This window comes from Cicer arietinum, chromosome 1 (assembly GCF_000331145.2).
Source record: "Cicer arietinum cultivar CDC Frontier isolate Library 1 chromosome 1, Cicar.CDCFrontier_v2.0, whole genome shotgun sequence".
In the NCBI taxonomy this organism is placed as follows: Eukaryota; Viridiplantae; Streptophyta; class Magnoliopsida; order Fabales; family Fabaceae; genus Cicer; species Cicer arietinum.
This window is the reverse complement of record NC_021160.2, coordinates 43,213,390-43,225,371: the sequence shown is the minus strand read 5'-3', so window position 1 is coordinate 43,225,371 and position 11,982 is coordinate 43,213,390. Positions and strand designations below refer to the sequence as shown.

At 36.3% G+C, this 11,982-nt stretch overlaps 1 pseudogene; it reads right to left on the bottom strand.

Moving 5' to 3' along the window:
- Positions 1 to 9,302: 9,302 nt before the first annotated feature.
- On the bottom strand, positions 9,303 to 10,819 carry LOC140918956 (probable disease resistance protein At5g63020; annotated as a pseudogene).
- Between the last annotated feature and the right edge of the window lie 1,163 nt (positions 10,820 to 11,982).

Here is an 11,982-nt window from a genome sequence, read left to right as displayed (position 1 = left end):
GCATGCTAGTTTTTAAATGCTCCGCACCATAATTGGATGTAGCAGATTAGCCCCACACCGAAAACATGTGGACCAAAGGAAATAAACAGAAAGGACAATATGGCAATGAAACTAAGACAGAAATGTTGAAGAACATTAAATATTTTGCAAAAGAAATAAAAAGTTAAATGTGCTAACTCTGAATTACCAGTTGGTTGCGAAGAATTATCAACTTGAACGGTCATTCAAATTTTGCGGGCAAACTCAATTAACCTTAGAATTCTGCATATTGATCAACAAGTCAAAGCATTAACAACTAATGAATGCAAACCATGAAAGTTCAATTATGATTGGAGATAATCAAAGTTTTACACATTACCGTTTCATCAAAAAGTTTTTCTATAGTAGTATTAGTGTCACCATTCCAACGCCGTTGACCTTGTGAACTATGATCCACATGTACTCTTCTGAGTTTTGGTCATGTGACATTTTACCACAATTAACTTCTGCAACAGTGGAAATTTAAGGCTGTATCTTCCCTTGTAAAAACTTCTTAACTGTGGTAAGTTATGCAATTGCAAATGTTCCAATTTCACAAAAGCTAGCTCGCCAGCATCATTCTCATTATCACTTGCAACTATTCCTTCTATCTTCTCACAATTATCTATAAATAATTCCCGAAGTTTTGGCAAATTAGTAGCAGTTGATGATGACATAATATTCTCCAATCCAACACAATAGGCCACCCTCAAATGCTCTCAATTCTCAAACCTCACCAAGGATGAAACTATATTCCTCAGTCTGGGACATTTAAATACGCTAAGATTTTGAACAAAGAACTGCATCTCAGAATGGGCTACACATATAAACTCGAGGTTATGTAATTCAACAAGTACTAGACTTCTCAACTTCATTGTTGTTTCAGAATGACCAGTGTCAAAGCTGCCACCTGAGACAATCTCTGTGAAGGAACTGCAAGTCACCATGAGATTTTCAAGATTAATAAATCTATGGAGGAAACCTGATGGAATTTGTCGGACTCATCGTGAAAACATCGCAGGCGAAGAGCTTTTACTGTGTAGATAGGTGTGTGATTAAGTTGACCATTGCATAACATACTGACATCCCTGCCGTTCAGAATAAGCTGCCTTATGTTTGGGACAACCTATATAGATATAATACAAGTACTAAGATACAAGCAAATAGCAATATTAAGAAAAGAATAATGCTCATTGTTTTGCAGACAGAATCACATAAAGTTTTAGGCTAACGAAAACATGGAATAAAGTTAACAATTAATTTTTGTTTACATTTTCAAAAGAGAAAATAAAAAAGAAACACCGCACCTATCTATTAAAAATAACATTTTTGGCGTGCTGAATATTGAGATTATTTGTGATTAATCTTTACCTTTTCAATTGACAGTAGGGCTTGTGGAGCAACTAGGGCATTTCCTGTGTAGTTTAAAGAATTTGGCACAAATGCTTCTAGCTGATCACAATGAAAAGTCAGTAAAAATGGCTCGATGCCTTTCTTATTGTATTCCTCGTATAAATAGATATTATAGTCTATACAGGTAATTACAACAAATAATTACAATTAATGAGAACAAATCAATTTCTGATTTGTGTAACTTATTCTAGGGACAAATTGATAAATATAATTAATGAGATTAATCAATTCCTGATTCACATCCCCTCAAATTGATGCGGTTGGTCAGGTTGGTCAAGTAGCATCAATTTATTAACAAGAAACTGATGGCGCGGACGTGGACCAGCTTTAGTAAGAATATCTGCAATCTGCAATTGAGTGTTGACATGAGGAAGTGAAATAACATGATTATCATAGGCCTCCTTAATAGAATGACAATCTACTTCAATGTGCTTTGTGCGCTCATGAAAAACAGGATTGGCAACAATTTGAATGACACTTGTATTGTCAGCATAGAGAGATGTTGGCTCTGTTTGAGGAAATCCAAGTTCAGACAAAAGACCAGGAAGCCAAATTATTTCAGAACAAGCAGTAGACATGGCACGATACTCAGATTCAGTAGAGGATTTAGAGACTCTTGATTGCTTCTTACTTTTCCATGAAATCAACGAAGAACCAAGAAACATGCACCAACCGGTGATAGAGCGCCGAGTGTCAAGACACCCGGCCCAATCAGCATCACTGTAAGCAATCAATGTAGGAGGTGTCCCAATAGGAAAGAACAAACCCCGGTGAGAGGTACCTTTCAAGTAGCAAATTATACGATGGACAGCTGCTAAGTGAAGATGACGAGGAGAGTGCATGAAATGACTTACCTGTTGGACAACAAACGATATGTCAGGTCGAGTAATGATCAAGTAATTAAGACTACCCACGAGCTGCCGATACAATAGAGGATCGATCAAAAGGTCGCCCTCATCACGATGGTATTTAACATTAACTTCAAGAGGAGTATCCATCGGGTTAGCTGATTGGAGGCCAGCCATAGAAATCAAGTCTATGGCATACTTATGTTGATGGATAAATATACCCTTAGAGGTGTAATGAACCTCAAGGCCAAGAAAATAATGCAAATTACCAAGGTCTTTCATATGGAATGAGGCTCACAATTGTTGTTTAAGTTCCTATATGGATGTCAGATCAGAACCAGTAATAACCATATCATCAACATAAAGAAGAAGAAGAACAATGCCTGTAGAGGTGCGGTGAATGAACAAAGAGGAGTCATATTGGCTTTGAGTAAAAGAAAACCCAAGTAAAGTAGCACGAAACTTCTTATACTATGCTCTGGGAGCCTGTTTCAAACCATACAAGGAGCATTTGAGTTTGCACACACCCTTGGATGAAGAGAATAAGTCCTGAGGAGAGGAGTCATATAAATATCTTTAGTCAGATCACCATGAAGAAATGCATTCTTCACATCCATCTGATGAAGAGTCCACCCATCAGAAGCAGCTATAGAGAGCACAGTTCGAACATTTGTCATTTTGGCAACGGGTGCAAATGTCTCGTCATAATCAATGCCATATTCCTGCTTGTTTCCTAAGGCAACCAATCGAGCCTTGTAACGGTTGAGAGAACCATCAGAATTCATTTTCATAGAATACATTCATTTGCAGTCTATGGGTTTGATATGAGGAGGACAAGAGACAATATCTCATGTGAAATTGTCTTGGAGAGCTTGAAGTTCCTCATTCATTCCTTTTATCCATCGCACATCTTTAACAGTCTATGAATATCAAGTAGGAATAGAAATGCTAGAGAGAGAGGCAGATAGAGAAGTATGTGAGGAATTATACCTGTCTGGTGAATATCTATCAGGTGCTCGAGGTGCTCTACTAGAACGTCGTGGTGCAGCGGCTACAAGATCAAGTGGCGGATCAGTGTTGGGAAAAGGGATGGGAACCTGCTGTTTGTGTTTTCTAACATATACATTGTCTGGTTTAAAACATTCTATAGATTGATGCATAATAGCAAAGTTTGGAAGCATAGCAAAATCATTCATGGAAGGAGTAAGGAAAGAAAACATAAATTGATTATAAAAAAATGTCACATTCCTAGAAATGCGGAAACGATGGTTAGAAACATCATAACACACAAAACTCTTATGAGAGTGACTATACCCCATAAATGCACATTGAACAAATTGTGCTCCAAGCTTATGCCTTTCAAACGGAGGTAGGTGAACAAAACATACACATCCAAAAGTATGTAAAGCACTATAATCAGAGTGAGTTTTAAAAATACAAAAGAAAGGAGAGTCAAGATCACTAAATCACTAACTGTAGAAGGAAGACGATTGCCAAAAAAAATTGTTGTGGATAGAGCCTCTACCCAAAACCTAGTGGGTACAGAAGCTTGGAGAAGTAAGGTGCGCATCACATCAAGCAAATGACGATTTTTTACGTTATGCCATCCTATTTTGTTGGGGGGTATTGGGACAAGAACGTTGAGACAAAATGACTTTCTGTTGAAGGTATTTCTGAAACTCGTGAGACATATATTCACTACCAGAGTCAGAGCGAAAATTTTTGATAGTTGTTTGAAACTGATTTTCAACATATGTTAAGAATTTCTTAAACATAGAAAACACTTCAGATTTAGATCGGAGAAAATATATCCAAGTAAAACGACTATAATCATCAATAAATGCGACAAAATATTTATAGTGAGCATGAGAAGCGATAGGAGACATACCCCACATCACTATGAATCATCTCAAAACAAGTGGAGGCACAATGAACACCAAAGGGAAAATGAAGTGTTTTACTTTTAGCTAATTTGCAAACAGAACATGAACCAGATATAGTAGAAACAACATGTTTATTTTCCAACAAACCAGTTTTAAATAAATGAGACAAAACAACAGAGTTTGGATGACCCAATTTTCTATGCCAATCCTCATGACAACTTAAAACATTATTGCAAGTAAGAGATAAATGATTGGAAACAAACTGGAGTGGGATACAAGCACAAGACAACCAGACCGAGAGAAATTAACGTTACAATTGTTATCCATCAATTGACCAACAGACAATAAATTGGAAGCAAGGTCGGGTGATACAAGCATATTCCGAAAATTAGAGTTGATGTCACCAACATTCGTAATGAGGAGGGTATTACCATCAGCAATTTGAATTTGTTGATTGCCGTGATAAGACTGTAAATTGTGCAAATACGCAGACGAACCTGTCATGTGATTTGATGCACCAGAATCAAGAAACCATGGATGAGAAACATCAGAAGACTTACCCTGAATGTCCAAGGATGAAAGTGCAGAAAGTACCATTTGTTGAATCATTTCAGGCTGAATAGTACCGTCCTCAGATGCACCACTGGAAGAAGGACCAACTACAGGTCTTGTCGTGGCATGGAATGCCTGCACCGAACGTTGTGTGGGTCGTGGGGGACGTGTGGGACAATCAGAGATGAGATGACCTTGTTGTTTGCAGTAATTACAAAACTTCTTACTGCAACTACGAGCAACATGTTCAAATTGGTTGCATGAGAAGCATTGGACCTGTCGCATATCACGACTTTTACCTCTACTCTGTGCAGCATATGCAACCTTCACAGGTTCAGAAACAACAACTTCATGAGACATGGTTCCTTGAGTAAGGAGACGTTGCTCCTCCCTTAGAAGCTCACCAACACATGTATTCAAAGAGGGAACAAGACTCCTATTCAGTAAAGCACATCTAACAACCTCAAATTCCGGGAGAAGCTTCATGAGAAATTGATCCCTCCTACTGGTATTGTAGACAGCTTAGACATCCGCGAGAGAAGTCTTGGGAACAGCAGTATGTATAATGGCAGAGTGTTCTGTCCACAAATTTAAAAAATCAGAATAGTATTTCTAAACAGACAAATTACCCTATTTGTAGTTGGCTATCTCTAGCTCCAACTGAAAAGGTTTGGCTGTATTGTCCTGGTTGTAAATATGCTTCAAATAATTCCACATTTCTTGGGCAGTTGAGAAAAAGCGCAAATTATTGATTATTTGAGAATCAATAGTATTGAGAATCTTAATTTCCCACGCGTCTAAAGCTAATTTCCCACGCGTCTAAAGCAACCGTCTCAGTCGGTGCCTTAGAAACCCCATTCAAGTGACTCCATAATCCTTTCTCTTTGACATACATCTTGAGTTGAAATTCCCAAGTAGCGTAGGTCTTGTCGGTGAAGCGAACACAAAACTGATCTCTTTCTTTTTCCAAAGCCATGAAAACCAATATTGTTGCGGCCAACAACAAAATGGACGGGACAGCAATACGTGAAATGAACAGAATCACAACTTGCACTAGTGAATAGAGGTTGGAACCTAACACGTGCACAAACTTAGACTTGTGAACAAGAATAAGTGAACAAATACAATCACGAGCCAAAATCGAAGCAGAAATCAGAAACGCATGCGAACAAATTCGATGACGAATAGACTTGACCTCGGAATCACAAATTGAAGCAGAAATTCAATTGCGACCAAGGAGAATCAGATTGCAAGCAAGAGTTACAAACAATGACAACCGAGACCAAGAAAGCAGAAAGGGATTTTGAAAAATTCGAAAACCTAAACTCCAAGAAATTTAGGATCGTAACAAGCTGATACCATGTAAGTAAAAATGGCTTGATGGATTTCTCATTGTTATTCCTTGTATAAATAAAGATTATAGTCTATACAGGTAATTACAACAAATAATTACAATTAATGAGAACAAATCAATTTCTGATTTGTGTAACTTATTCTAGGGATAAATTGATAAATATAATTAATGAGATTAATCAATTCCTGATTCACATGAAATACATCCAATTTTCTTAAGTCAGCCACACCCAAGGTGTGTAATCCATGATAGAAGCTTCTAAGTTGTGTTAAACATCGAAGACTCAAAGATGTTAATTTTGGGAAAATAAGTATTGGAACTGTGTCAGCCATTTCATCCTGTGCTACAATATTCTCAACGCAACATTCTTCTATATGAAGCACTTGGAGATATGGAAGTTCTTTGGCCACAGAAAATGGAAAAATGTAATTAAGGCTTTTACATTCGGCGACTTTCAATTGCCCTAGGTTTTGAAACCTGAAGCATCCATAAGGATTTCTACTCCATATGTGTTTAAGCATTGGTAAATGCTCCAAAGTAAGACTCCTCAATTGCATTGCCAGCCCCATCTGGCTACTAGCTCCTGTTTTTAAATCTTGTATTTTAAAGGAACTTCAAGTGCAGGACACTTGGTTACAATTATTGTCTCCAGATTCAGCAAGTTTTCAAAAACATATGATGGGATTACATTTACTAATTTATTGCAGAATTTAGTTTCCAGATGCTTCAGTTTGCAGAAGGAATTTGGAGCAAGTTGATTGTGCCATACTGATTTCAAGTGATCTATGTGGACATCACCAATGTCACTAAGTTTGGGAATATAACCTACAATTGATAAAAATATGTAGATCCTTTTCAGTTAAGTGTGCAAGAAACCGATCTAAAAAGGTAAGTCAAACCAAAGTTACAGACTACAGAGTCAGAGATAGTTCTTACATCCTCATTAGAGAGTGGTTCTTGAGCTGAATAATAATTACCCAACTTTGTGTCAAAGAAAAGACAAATAATGATAAGAAAAGGAAAATCCTATGTTTGCCTTTTGATCAATCAGTGCCACCGGTGTGGGCTCTGAGTCATCACACTTCTCAATACATTTTTTGAAACTAGTATCAACTGTCAAAGTCAATGGTACAGAACAGAAACTAATGAGACTAGGTAAACATTCAAGTGTAAGAGAATGCAACTTGGGGAATATAATCTTGTCAATTTCTGTATCTGTCTCGGATGTTTGCTCAGCTATGATTTGTCTGACTAGTTTGCAATCAGAAATTTATATTTCTAGAAGTTGAGGAAGGTCTCTAACTAGGGAAGACCAAAACAGATGCTTCAAATTATCACAACCTTTAACTTCAATAAATTTCAGTTTTCCAAAAGATTGAATTGGAATTGGGCCGTGGCATATTTCTTCTGGATTAAACAGAGTTTGAAGAGCCAATGTCTCTAAGTTGGGGAAGGCAGGATAGGGATGAATGCATCCCATTGAGTTAACGATGTACTTCAGTTCAGAACTGTCTTGAATGTGCAAATGCTTTAATTGTGAAAGCCTTCCCTGTTCAACTCATAAAGAACATCTTTAACACACTGTAATTTGGCTAGGCACATATCCTCAGTTGAATTCAACAAGAAGTTAAACCCTTGATCCAAAAGAATACCTGTACCCTTACTCTCTGCCAGCTTAAGTATTCTAGAAGATTCAGAAGCTCCTCCAGACCATTCCAAAGACCATATCCAAATATCACCAATAAATATATTGTATCTCTCAAGCTTTGCAAAGACCTGCAAGTCCCTTGGCCAAACTGAAGCATCTTGAATCATTATGTCCAGAGTTGTTAGATGAGGTAGATTCCTTAGCTCTTCTAGACTTGCATTGTTGCTTTGATCTTTGCTTTTCTCGACATTCCATTGGATAAAGCAATTGCCCATGTACAACTCTTCCAAGCACGTTAGGCTTGAAATAAGATTTGCAGGAATGAATCTCAGTCCAGAGCAGTTGGTTAAATTCAGCATTCGAAGATTAGTTAGTGGACTATTTCTTTTGGCAGCTGTATGATATCAGATCTTTCAACGCTGAGAATCGCTAAACTTTTCAGTTCCGCAACTGTTGACATGTCTTCTAACACACATCCAGCCAGAACCAATGTTTGAAGGTTTGGCAAGAGACCTAAGGATGGAGGTGGAGAAGGGGTGAACATCAACTCATATAAATGAAGAACTGTTACCTCTTTCATCCGAGAGAAAAACTCACTAGAGACTTCCAAGTTGTCGCCTATATTATGAAGTAGAAGTAGCTTTAACTCTGGGCAATCCAGCTTCTCAGGAAGCTCATAAATATAAGACCAAGGCAGGATGATCTGATAGCATTTTCGAAGCTGATCTATGCTTGGCCATTGTTTTACTTCAGTGTATCTTTTCACAGAATAAGTAGGATGAAACCTAGATGCAATTGATGTAGCTACATCATATACAACATCATGCATTCTTACTCGATCCCTTCCACGTTCAAGTAACAACAAGGAGGCCCTAAGGTCATTTATTAAGTTGAAGTGCCTCTGTCAATGTCTGATCATGTCTACAAAACCATGATTTCCAATAACATTGAAACAGTATTCCGGAGTGGATATGGTCCGGTCCAAATGAACCAATGAATAAGAAGAGTGACTTCAGCTCATCCCTTTCTAAACAATTATAACTCAATTCCAAGGTAGAGTAGACTTTCTTATGCAACCCTTCGTGATCAAATCTCTCTAATTGATTTAAGGCATCCTTCCAAGCAGATGCCTCTTTTCTTCTCAAAGCCTTTGCCACAGTAACTATCAAAAGGGGCAACCCAGCACAACATCTGGCCACTTCTACTGCAATTGGCTTTATAGTTAATTCTTGAACAATATCACCTGCCATTTTCTCAAACAAATTCCAACTATCCTCCTGATGTAATACTTCAAGTCTAAATTCTTTCTGAGTGCCCATCTCGCAGGTCAACACATTAAGACCTCTGGATGTCACCACCAACTTGCATCCTTTGTGATCATCCCCAAAAGGAATCCCCACTTCTGTTAAATCAATTCTACCCCAGATGTCATCCAGAATAACAAGAACATTCTTCTCCTTGCTTATCCTTTCACGTAATTGTCTTGCTCTTCCCTCTTTTGTCTCTTTTTTAAATTGTTGATCCAAGGCATCAACAATTTGACCTTGAATATTTTCAACATTTGGAGAACCAGATATGGTAGCCATAACTACAGCACCAAATGACCCATCTTTTTCTGCTTGCCAAGCTAACTATTTCATTAGTGTTGTCTTACCAACACCACCCATCCCATACACCCCAATAATGAACATCTTATGATCCTTCAATTCCAGCATAATCTCCTTTAGAATTGATGTTCTGGTATCCAGAGCCTCATAGCCTCTACCAAATGGTGTGACTGTCCCTTGAGAAGCAGCACGGTAAGAAATTTTGTCAAATTTTCCTTCTGCTAGGACTTCAGAAATCTCATGTGATAACTTTTTGGTCTTCCTGCTTAGCTGGTGCCTTGTGTACAAATTAGGAAAGTGTCCCATAGAACATTGAGCTTTTACACGGCCTTCACTGCCAATAAGTTTCTTTGCCTCAGTAATAGTCGTCCACTTTGTTCATCCAGTTCTGGACAATATTTTCAATATCTTCTCCGTTGCCTCTAGCATCATCAATAGTGTGTTGCAGAGTAGCTTTTGTTCCCTCCAGCTTTTGGACCATGGTTTTCATCCCTTCAAGGTTGCCCTTGTAGTAGACTATGTACTCAAATTGACAACCAATAGGTACAACCGTATACTCAGCAATTTTAGAAGCAACTAAAATAATAACATCCATGGCCAGCCCTTTGCTAGCTGTCAGTTGAAACAAAAGTAGGAATTCAATCAATAAATAAAATAATCAAAAGATAGCAACTTTATATTCCAGCTTTTCTTTATATAATTTGATGTTAGTTGTAAGTATTAACTTTAGGAATAGGCTAATGAGCGTAAGGAGGATGGAGCTGTGTTGAACCCATTACACGAACCAAACATCAGTGGGTTTCAGCATGTCGTGACCCAAACGTGACCAGGTACGGGTAAAAACCGGGTTGGATGGCTGGGTTGACCCGCACCCATGTGCACCCCTAGATTCAGGATGAAGGCATAAAACAATCCAGTTCGTAATATGAGATCTAAATATTTTAATACCAAAAATTGGAATTACCAAATATTTAATGCAAAGGGTGAGAACTGGAATTGGATGAGGCATACTGAGAAATTGGAGGAGACATTTTCTCTCTTAACACTTTGATTCTCATAGAAAAGTGGTTCTGTTAATTCATAGTTTAGTCGGGAATTAAGTAATATCTGACCAAGGATTGTTTAAGTCGGAGCTCGAACACCCAAGCAATACGCCCTTCATTAAAGCCCATTAAGCACTTAACCTCAACCACTCAGTTGGAGAACATATACATAAGAAAATAAGCTGATAAAATCCAAGGAACACAACTATTACCTATTACATATACATATACATATATATATATATATATATATATATATATATATATATATACACACACACTATATATTATAAATTTACAAGGTAATGCAAAGCAGTGGGCCGAATATATTCGCTCTTCCTTTTCCAAAACTCCCCTGGCTCCAACACCCTCTCTGGCATCTTTGCAATCCAATAAATTAATTAGTACTTGGCAATCCACAACGAAGTTTAGTGAGAGTGATTTGTGGGGCATAGATTTTTTTGAGAAAGATACAAAAGACAGAGTGGCCAAAATGGAAACCTTTTTTAGCCTTGGTTGTGTGATAATTTGTCAAAGATCTTCAAAACACAGGAATCGTGATATCTCTTCATTATTATATACTCGGTAATGGGAATAACGGTTACCTACAAACCTATCCTAGGTTTGTGTCGGACACAGATTTCATCCCTACAAAACAGTCCAAGAACAAAGGGTCGGCATCCTTAATTTGGTTCTTACTCATCTCCCATCACCAAATATAAATTTATTATTTTATTCAAAAGAATTTCATAGAATCTTTTTTTAAGGTTATTTAGTAGAACTCATAAAATAATTACTTAGCAAATCAATTTAATTATTGGACTTGTCTTTCGACAAAACTTAAAAAAGCATGAATTCAGTAGACACGAGACTTTTACGAGTAATAGATTAACTTACTACTAGATGTAAAAAAAATAATTTTATTTTTATTTTAGAAAATATAATAAATTTTATCATATAACTAACACAATTATGAAGTCTTAGGTTTAAATTCAGAACAACATATTCAATTTAACAATATCGACATTTATCAGTTGAACTAGTATTTTACAACGTCATTTTTAACTTTTTTTTCTAAAATATATTAATTATTTCATATGAGGTTGCATTAAAATAATTAATAATCAACTTTTTATATTCTCTCCAATTTTGAATATAAAAAAAAAAAAAAGAAAGAAAACTAGTCTTTCAAAATATAAACAACTTTTAAGAATTTTTACTATATTAAATATTATTTTTCTCATAATTAATTTGTAAAGTCTCTTAGATATATGTATATATATGGCACTCCTCTTCCTTCCACTTCTTAATCTCTACGACTTTAGTTATTTATTTTAATTATTTTACTATAGGACCTTTTTTTATTAATTAAGAATTAATATAGAAGACTTTTTATCTCAAATATTAACAAAAAGTATTCATATCTTTTTTCTCAAATATAAGCAAGTATATCTTACTTTTATTTTAATTAATAATATATCCTAAAACACCAAAAATGATGTATACCTTAAAATATCTCTCAATTAATATAAATTTTATTTTTAATGACTTATTTTCATATAAGAAGTTCTTATGAGATGCATTTTTTAGAATATATTTATATTTTCTATGCAACA